The sequence below is a fragment of the Rhinolophus sinicus genome, linkage group LG01 (genome assembly GCF_036562045.2).
Source record: "Rhinolophus sinicus isolate RSC01 linkage group LG01, ASM3656204v1, whole genome shotgun sequence".
NCBI classification, from domain to species: domain Eukaryota; kingdom Metazoa; phylum Chordata; class Mammalia; order Chiroptera; family Rhinolophidae; genus Rhinolophus; species Rhinolophus sinicus.
Genome location: NC_133751.1, coordinates 168827287 through 168838384, shown reverse-complemented (window position 1 = coordinate 168838384; position 11098 = coordinate 168827287). Strand labels below are relative to the sequence as shown.

The following is an 11098-nucleotide window of genomic DNA, read 5'->3' as shown; positions in this document are numbered from 1 at the left end:
ACAAAAAGGAAAATGTCACACAAAATGAGCTTGCTGTCATTCTAAAAGACAAGTAAAAGTTAATGCCTTTTTTTTTTTTTTTTTTTTTTTGATAATAGCCATCTGACTGGTGTGAGGTGAAATTTCATAGTTTTGGTTTGCATTTTACTAATGACTTTGAGCATCTTCTCATGTACCTGTTCATATGCCATTTGCATGTCTTCTTTGAAGAAATGTCTATGCAATCTTTAGCCCATTTTGTAATCAGTATATTATGGGGGTTTTTTTGTTGTGTTTTGTTTTGCTATTGAGCTGTAGGAATTCCTTACATATTTTGGAGATTAATCCTTTATCAGATATATGATTTGCAAATATTTTCTCCCATTCCATAGGTTGCCTTTTAGTACTCACATATTCATTGCAGCACTATTCATAATAGCCAAGATGTGGAAACAATCTAAATGTCCACTTACACGTGAGTGGATAAAGAAAATATAGTATATTCATAAACATACAAAGGAATACTATTCAGTCTTTAAAAATAGAAGGCAATTCAGCTCTTTCACCAGTGACAAGCCAAGATGGGCCGCTTTCATACAAAAACCATGAAGAAGGTGACCCAGGTCATTATCGAAAAGTACTACACGTACTTGGGCAATGATTTCTACACCAATAAGCACGTGTGCAAGAAGATCACCATTATTCCAAGCAGGAAGCTCCACAACATAGCAGACTATGTCACACACCTGATGAAGCGGATTCAGAGAGGCCCCGTAAGTGGTATCGCCATCAAGCTACAGAAAGAGGAGAGAGAAAGGAGAGAGAATTCTGTTCCTGAGGTGGCGGCCCTGGATCAAGAGATCAGTGAAGTTGATCTGGACACTGAGGAAATGCTGAAGCTCTTGGACTTTGGCAGTCTGCCCAACCTGCAGGTCACTCAGCCTGCAGTTGGGATGAATTTCAAAACACCACATGGAGCCATTTGAATCTTCCTGCTGTGCTATAGTATTTTCAATAAATCATGGACAACCTACAGAAAGAAAGAAAGAAAGAAAGAAAGAAAGAAAGAAAGAAAGAAAGAAAGAGAGAGAGAGAGAGAGAGAGAGAGAGAGAGAGAGAGAGAAAGAAAGAAAGAAAGAAAGAGAGAAAGGGGAGGGGGGGGGAGGGAGGGAGGGAGGGAGGGAGGGAGGGAGGGGGGAGGGGAGGGAAGAAAGAAAGAAAGAAAGAAAGAAAGAAAGAAAGAAAGAAAGAAAGAAAGAAAGAGAGAAAGAGAGAAAGAGAGAAAGAAATTTGCTAATGTTATTTAGGCCAAGACAAAGCAAATTTAGCCAGTCTAGTCATATCCAATTCTTCATGTGAAAATTGAAGAGCATTGTATATGAAGAAATAGATTCCAATAAATTAAATATGCTATCTTTCTTTTCATCCTGAACTTATCCGCAATAAGCAACTGTGCTGACTCATAACCAAATCATGAAATACAAATAAAGCGGAATTGAGTGAAGAAGAAATACTGAAGTGAAATAAAAAAGAGAATTTATTTTATGAAGATAATGCAATCTCTCTGGTTCCTCTACTGAATTACTGGTATAATAAAAACAGTAACTACACAGAGGATTTTTAGGGCAGTAAAAATACTCTGTATGATATTTTAATGATGGATATATGTCATTATATACTTGTCTAAATCCATAGAATGTGCAACATCAAAGTAAATCCTCAAGTAAAGTACGGACTTGGGGTTATTATGTAGTGCCAATGAAGGTCCATCCTTGGTAAAATATGTACTATTCTGATGAGTGGTATTGCTAATGGGGTAGGTTACGTATGTGCGGGGGCAGGGAGTATTTGAGAAATCTCTGTACCTTCTCAATTTTGTTGTAAACCTAAAACTACTCTGGAAAAAAAAAGCCTTAAAAAAAAAAGGAAGAAACAAAAACTATTAAAAAAGTCACTTTTGATGGCTGGAAATTCTTACTGTTTCTTTTAAGGCAATATAAATGTTTCCTGTATTTTGAATGGGACTCAACTTAGAAAATGTTTAACTATGATGGCTGCAGTCTCAAGTTCATTTGTAGCTGGGAAAATCGTCAAATTGTATTATTACATCTCTGAATAGTAAGGGGGGAAAGACAGTAACCATGTGTTATTCTATAATCCCTAATACTGACAATCCCTAATCAAATCCATTGACTAACCAAGCAAAACATTTATCTGGAAATTTCTTTCACGTTGTGTCCCAGGTTTGGCTTGTATCTGCAGTTGTCTTTTGCATGATCTGTTCCTATTGTTTGATAACTCCCATCACAATAAAAGCCTGCCATAACTACATGGCATACAAAAGCTTTCACCTGGCCCCATCCTGCCTATCTGACTGTCTCCTGGGACTTGCCACAGTCCATATCCTTTCCCAGTACACACTCCAATGATTCTAAACAATTCTAAGATTGTTCCCCAAAATGCCAAGCTCTCTCCCATTCATCACCCTCACTCATGTTCTTCCATCTACTAGAATCCTTCTATCATTTGCTCCACTGGACAGGCCTCTACTTGTCTTTCAGATTCCACCCAAATGCCATGACTTTTCCCATGACTCACTAAAGCAGCGTGGGCTGCTGCTGCTTCTCCACTCCCCCTCAATACTGTGCAGTCCCGCATAATTATTTTACTAAATTACAGTAATTGTCTTTGTTGTTGTTTTCTCTCTTCCACTACACCATAAGCTCCTGGAGAGCAGGAGATTTGCTTTCTGTTTCTTTGTGTTCCCAAGACCCAGCTAAGTGCTTTGCCCCTTATTGGCACACAAAAATGTCTATTGCACCTTATTTCAGAAAAACCTCTTAATGGGAAAAAGCCATTCCTACCTATCTAGCCTTTCACCTTGCCGCATTACTTAATTTTGTACCTGAAGATGCTCTCAAAACTATACAAAACCTGGTAATCAAATACAACGGCTATGAAGTCCAAGAGCTCAGATTTCCTATTCAAATGCCAACATTTATAAGATATATGAGTATAATCTCAAGTACCTAAACTGTTTAATCAGTGAAATAAGAAAATAATAATTTCTAATGTTTATTGAGCATTTACCGTGTCCCAGCATTTTTCATAAAATAGCTCATTTAATCCTCCCAACAACTCTAAGTGTTGGTACCTTCCTCTGCGCATGAGGACACTAAAGCACAATGAGGTTAGTTGACTGAATCAAGGTCACTCAGCTCATAAGTGGTAGAGGCAGAATTCAAACTCAAGCAGCCTGGCTTCAGATCCCATCAGTTAAATGTGACCTTACACTGCCTCTCTACTGTAATAGCTATATTTGAGGATTAAAGGAAATATGCAGGTACATGGCTTAGCACGTAATAATAAGCCTTCTGCAGATGGCAGTTATGCTTATTGTCTTATTAACAGTCCAATCTTGCTTCCTAGATCAGATACGAGATACCTATAATTCTGCACTTCTATTTCATGCTGAAAGTGACAAATTGGGAATGGCTTTTGATAAACTTGGCCCTGAAAGGTTTAGGATTCTGTTTTCTGTGTCTATGGGTTTTCGTGTCTTCATTTGTTTGTCTTGTTCCTTTGTTGTTTTCAGTTTTAGCTGGGTGGTGAACACACAATGTGATATATAGATGATGTATTACAGAATTATACACCTGAAACCTATGTAACTTTACTAACAATTGTCACCCCAATAAACTTTAATGTAAAAAAAAAAAAAGGTTTAAGATTCATACTTGCATGGCATTACAACTGTGTCCAATTAATTATATCTTAATAATTTAAATTAAAAACATAAGTCAAAGCATAGATTGGTTGTGTGTTAGCAATTTTTTTTTCTCTTTTCTATAATGTAGCAATATCAAAAACTAATCTCTCGTAACAATTTGAATTTTGAGTTCTAGAAGTTTTAGAAGTTTTCAACTGACAGGAGGTGCTAAAAAACATAACTTCCCCCTCTAAGATTATTATAAAGTCCTTCAGAGTTGATTTCAGCAATGGGTCAGAATTAGAAGGTTCATGTTCGAGGTGAGAGGTGAGATAATTACACTAGGATGGTGCATTGAAAAACAGGTGGGGCTGGAAGGGCAACAGGAGAGGATGTGTTCTTGAGCTACATAACCGAACTCCCTGGAGAAATCAAACAATCCAATAGCCTCATCTAAGATAATTGCTGCACTAGAGTCTCTGCCCAAATGTTTTATTCCCACACTCTCAGGGTGTGCCCTCTTGGAACAGAATATATGTAAGCAAATGGCAGAAATAGCACCAGGAATCCCTTTCACAAAAATTTCTATGGTAGGAAGGAAGACATGGGAGATGGAAGTGTGAGTACAACCTCAAATTTAAACTCCTGACCGTATTAAGTAACTGCAACCACATTATCAGTACAATTTCAGAGACTGAAATCAAAACATTTTAAAATATTTTATGTAATAGAAAATACAGAGCAATCAGTTATTGTATGAGCAATGCATAAATAAATCCTCAAGTGGAAACAATTTAATTGTAGATAAAAAGAATAAGCTACTAGAAGAGCTATATAAAGGTTTTGAGTTGTTTTAAGCTAGTCATTAAAAACAGGACTGAACTTATAAACAGTTCCACGTCACTTATCAAAACGTAAGAATTACAAATGCCAGGTTGGTTGCATAGTCTTAATAAAAATAACATAAAGCAAGTGGAGACATGCAGTTTATAAGGTAGTTAGGCAGGACACTGTGACAGGAAAATGCAGTGAAGCAGAATACTTGGATTCTGATCGCATCTGTGCACACTTAAAAGTCTACATCCCATCCTAAGCTACAAGGCACGTTTTTCTCTTCATTTTTGCCATTTAAAATGCGCTAACTATTACCCTATGATTTTCATGCAAAATTCCCATTCGATAAACAAATTACAATGTGATCATAGATGCTTGTTTTGAAGGCCCAGCGAAGTTTCTGATGACTAATAAACATCGCTTCATATTAAACTAAACAATATCAGTCAATAAACTTCGATGACTATCTAGATACATTAATGAATAACTGTTGGTCTCATTTCTGCCTCTCCCCATTTAGCAATTTGTTCTCCAGCAAGACTTAAGGGCATCTAATTCCCCACACAATCCAAGCTGCTCCACCCTGGGTTCCTCCACCTTCTTTGTCTGGTTATCTCCCACTCCTCCTTTAATAAGCAGCTGGAACACTGGTCACTCCTAGAAGTTTTCCGCAAATCCTCCCCCATTCATCTGGGTTCCCAAAATATCCTGTGAGAAATCTTTAGAATTGAACTGAAGATGACATGAAATGATAAATCATATTCCTGTTCCCAGCGCCTGACTCATGCTGAGCAACAGCACATGCCCAATAACTGTTAGGTAATAAATGAATGACTAATTCTAATTCAACCACATGTTTCATTTACCCAAGGTTAGAAATCAGCTAAAATTCACAAAATCTGTTTCTTCAGAAAATTGTAGTGTATACAAAACATAATTAAATGCATAAATTCTGACTTAACATCTTTAAAAACAGGTCTCTAGGCTTTGATTCATCACAATCACATGTGAAGCAAAGGTTTACCATCTCCGTTTTGGTCAGTTTTCCCCAAAAAATTTATCTATGAAATAATTATATCATTTAAAAAGAGATAATTTGTAAAATGCTATAAAGTAAAGGCAGTCATTACATTATTATTGCTATTAGGTACTTAATATGTAACAAATATTTGGATGTGATCTTTATTTAGCTGCTCTTCTAAGGTTATTCCAATTGTTAACCCCACTGATTAACCTAGTCACAGATGAAGATATACACAGAATACTACTAATTGATTCCAGCTTGCATGCATGCTCAAGTCTCTTAATTTTATGGTAAGCTGATAATGTTTGAAATGTCTCTATATACAAACAAACATGTTTACAGATAGGCGTAGAAATGACAGCTCTCGTAGTGTGTTTTTACATGTATGTAAAAGAATACATGCTTTTTCTAGTAAATCTAAAATTAATAGGAATTTCTTTCTTAAATAGTCACTAAACATAATATTAGTAAGGGAATTTTGCTATATACTTAATAGATATATTTTTACAATAGACAAAGAGCATAAATGCATTTTGGTATTTTTTTCAACATCCCCACTAACAGGAAGGTTCAAGGAACATTGCATTGTTTAACCAGCTGAATTCATTTATCTGATACTTTTTACAAGTATTTTTGAGCACATATTGTATACAAGCACGGGAGTAGATGTACAAGTACTGGGAATAAGACAAATACAAAGATTATCTTTTTAAATTATTTGTGTTCTCAAAAATGTTTATAATTTTATAGGAATGTTATTTGTGATCTGATCATATAAAAAAATTAGACAGTAAGTTTCAAATTTATTTTGTAACAAATATTAAATCATGAGTTATTTGTGACCTTTGGTCCAATGAATATATAGAAGCAATAGAGAGACTAGTTGAATGAGACAAGACCAACCAGGAGATACTGCACAAGTTCAAGAATAAAGCAATGAACACCTGTGGCTATGGGATTAAATATTAAACACGGGAATATTATGACCTATAAAATATTTTTTATCATTGTATGTTACTGAATAAGACTACGAATCTCATTAAAAACGTTTTCTCTGGCAGGATTTTTTGAACCTGCAATACTTTGACTTTACCTGTATCATAAAACTTAGTGTTGTATTCTAATTGTATATTTCTATCTGCTTAGCTAATTCAAAACTCCCTTGAGACCATGAGCTGGATCAAAATCATCTTTGAATCCTCAGTGTAAGGAAGTAGTAACTCACTGTAAAAAATGTTGTAGAGGGTATTATTTATTAATTTACACAGTGTTGTCTCTATGAGAACCCAAAGAAGAAATACTGTTTGCGCTCAAAATCATAAATAATTGTGCTTTTTTAAAGAAACTGGATTATTTTTATTCTTTTTTCTGTGTGTTTCCTTCTTTCCTTTTGGCTGTTAGAAAATGAAAAACCAATTTATATCACCAACAAAAAGTGTATAGAATGACAGAGAATTTATTTTGTATAAAATACTGAATTCCTGTTTCCATCTTATTTTCGGTTCCTTATTTCTACTTGCTTTTTCTCTTCTACTAGTTTCAAATTATTTTATCTTCTTCAATTACTTACATTTGTGTAAATCACCTTAAATTCATTTTTTAAAAAAAGATTTCAAGATGATTAAGCAAATGGCAGGTGTTCAACAAATGTCTTTTAAATAATTGAAGAACGAAATACATTATGAATTTAAAATTACATTGAATTTACACATATACTTTTCTTTTTAAAATTTTTTTGTCTTATATTAGGTAAATTTGTATGTATTCTTTAACCTTCATTCATCAATACAAGTTCAATAATATAAGTTATAGATATAACAAAGACTAAGTGCTAAAACTACTCTATATAGCTATTCTATTCTACATTTACAATATAGTCTATGTTATGAAACTTTTTCCAAAAGATAATTCTAGTAATTTAGCAATTTACTAAATGAGACTTTAGGATTGTGCTATTAAAATAAAAGTGTAACTTGTATTCTTCCATGTAAAACAACTGTAGTCTAACTGCTCTGAGGTAATGGATTTAAAGTCATTTCTTTTGAATTTTTATTACAAAGACCCTCAGTATTCATACTTTTATAAGTTTAAGCCACATAAAAGAAAGAGAGAGAGAAAAAAAAAAGAAAACCCTGTGGGAAACTTTAAGAATAGTGGGTGGAGTTGGGAAGTACTGTATTTCTTCAGGATTCCCAGAAGTTTGCATGGAGTTCACTGACATGTGTAATACCTAAGGCATTAACAAGAATAACAAGTGCTTCTTTTGTAGTTCATAGTTCTTACTATAAAATTAAAGTTTAAAGATTGTAAGTAGGCAAAATTTTTCAGATGGATTTAGCTAGAAATGACTTGTAGCCAAGGCCACATTTTCATTGAATAGTTTCCATGACTATTCCAAGAACAAAATTTCTAGGTCATTTAATATCTGTACACTTAACCAAAAATAAAATAGGATTAATATATTAAGCTATATAATTTATTTTATATTAGTAAATATCTTGCTTTCCACATGCTATCCTTGCAAGAATTTCAGATTGAAGAAAAAAATGTTTTGTTGCATCAGTTTATTACAATGTCTGTACTATACGCATAAAACAAAGCATATATATGACCCATTTAATGTTAAGTTTGGGGAGTTCCTTCCTTAAATACCTACAGGATACTTGGGTACTTTTGTTTTATATCTAAGCGGGAAGAAGCAACCTGCAGGGGAAATTATATTCGTTCTATTAAAGAATGTAAAATAAGCATGCCTGTGAACTTTTGAAGACCTAAATTAGGAAGAGATGGTACAAATTTTTATTTCTTAAGAACTTTTTTAAACGTCAGCAATATTGCACTTTCCACAGGAAATACTTTAAACTTTTGCTCCCAAAAGTACCTAATTTTCTGCAGATTATCAAGGTAGCTGAAGTGACTGAGTGCACATTAGCACATAGCTTCTTAAAGAAAACGATAAATTCAGAAGAAAAAACAGCAAATTGTCATAGGTTACAGACATCCTAAGAAAAGAATTTGCAGATTTTCCTATAAAAGATTATTTTCCACTTTTGCAACATATTTCATCTCTATTGCATCATTATCAAAAAGAAAAGAAAAAACACAGCTTTGCAACCACTTAAATGTTAAAAATTTGATGGCTATCTCAAGTATATTAGTCAGAGTATAAAAATTATATTCAGACCTTTTCAGAATGCATAACAATCCTTTATTAAACATAAAAATCCTAACATTTTTATGAAGTTAGTTGTTATAGTTTGGATACAATGTCATATCAGTTCAAATTTAAGAACTGATAAAGGAGTTCCTAGATTGATTAGAAAAAGAAAAACCATTTTATCATTATAACTCCAGGGGATTATTTTCATATAACTTATCTTGAGAAAACTTTGAAAATATGTCATATTTAGCAGCATTCTTACTCCCTCTTGTGACAGATAAATGAAATGTAAATGCTACATAAGTGTTTCAATAGCGATTTTAATGAAATTCCCCAAACCTAGCTAGGCTATAAATGTTCAATGAAATTCATTTAATATCAAATACTTTACACATCTAAAAAGAATTCATTCAAAGAGAAATTCATAACTTATCAAAATGTGACAATATCAAATTTTAAGTTTTTGTGTTTTCTCTTTACTTCAAAATGTATATTTTTAAATCTCTTGATAAATAAAACTAAATTAGAGTACAAGATAAAAAACAAGCAACAAAATTCTTCAGATGGATTTAACAAGAAATCACTTTTAGCCAAGGCCCGCATTTTTATTGAATAGTTTTCACAGATATTTGTAAAATATGGCTAAAGTGAGGTGGCAAGAGTAAAGGATCTCTGTCCTGAAAACATTAAAGGGTCCAGACTCACAGAAATGCTCCAGTGTGCACAGACTTGGAGCCTCAGCATAATTGTTTCCTTTCACGGTCTCAGAGGCCAACTGAGATAAATCAGTTAAAACTACAGTCAGTTAAAATATAAGGAGGTTGACTTATCTTCGATGCACTCTTCCCTATTAAACAGCACCACTCTTAAGCCTTAACATTGAGCCTTTATCTCCCTCTTTTTCAAGAATCCAAAGTTATCTAAGGACCTAGGACCAAAATGTACCCTTAAACCTCCTCTTAGTCAATGTCCTATATCCCATGCCCATCACACCATGCCCCATACAGGTCAAAAGCCCATAAAGCACCCTATCCATTTCTTCCATGGCTGATTCTCAGTATATTCTATAACCTCAGAGTTTGTCTCTTACATCCTGTATTTGCATTTAACAGGGCACTCCTGGAGATATGATCCTTTAAGCCAAAATAATATAGTATTTTAGTCACCATTGTAAAAGACGTGAAAGTATTGAGCACCTACTTTAGCAGGTACTATATTTGGCACTTTACATATATGACCTCATTTAATCTTCATGATATCCCTGTAATGCAAGCTTCAGTGTATAGATGAAATTATCTTCAGTTTATAGATGAAAAAACTGAGACTTAAAAAGTAACTCCCCCAAGGTTACATGGTTCATAGTGGATCCAAGTTTGACACTCAGCTCTGTCTAGTTCCAAAAAACTTATGTTGCTTACAGTCAGCAAATAAGGACATATTTTTGGCCCAGAAGATTTTTTTCAGGTGATATTCGGACATCAAGTAAAGGTTTCTGTCTTCTCTCTATATGTCTAATGATCGTCCTGGTGAGATGTGAATCATGCTCAGTGCATCAAGTGTGAAAATAGTTCTCAAAACTAAATGTAGGAATATGAGATCACTAACCTGATTTTCACTCGAGTCCCAGGATTTTCATTATTGTTATTTATAGTCCTCTGTTGGGTATTTTATTACACTATGAAATTATATGGAGTTCTAGCTGAACTTTATGATATGTTATTAAAAGCATTTGAACATCCCCTTGAATTTATCCATGTTTTAACCTATTATGATTAAAACATGTTATATATTACATCATATCATATATTATGTTTCAGCCTATTATAACAGTGGACATGATTATCATGGTCCCTGCTCTTATGGTTTAGTGTGGAATACCTATAAGAAAAAAAAAAACTTTCAAAGCAATAAGATACATGCTTTGATAGAGGTTGAAGAGCAAGAGAGAATGAAGGAAAGTAGAAAGCCACTAGTCCCAAAGTTAGAGGATGGTTTCCCAGAGAAAATGATTGCCAAACTGAGCCAATAAAGGAGGGGAGGAAATAATGTTCCAGGCAGAAAGAACGGTGCTAAAAGTGGATAAATATTTAAGATTTATAAGATTTTGTGAGATGTTTGATGTGAGGTAGCAGAGAAAAATGGAGGACACATTGTGGGGGGCCTTTAAATTCAGGAATTTAGACTTTATCTTAAGGGTAAAGCTCATAAACTAATAAGCAAAAGAGAGACACATTCTGATTAGCATTTAGACATATCACTTGGGACCTGCTTGGAAAGAGGCCAGACTGGAGGTAAGGAGACCTACTGGAGAGTGCTTCAGTAATCAAGAAGAGGGTACGTGGTTGTTCGGTTTAAGGTCATAACGGTAGCAATATTGAGAAGTGGACCAAGT

At 34.1% G+C, this 11098-nt stretch overlaps 1 pseudogene; it reads left to right on the top strand.

Annotated features, from left to right (window-relative positions):
* Positions 1-560: 560 nt before the first annotated feature.
* Positions 561-965, top strand: LOC109459747 (small ribosomal subunit protein eS17; annotated as a pseudogene).
* Positions 966-11098: the final 10133 nt, after the last annotated feature.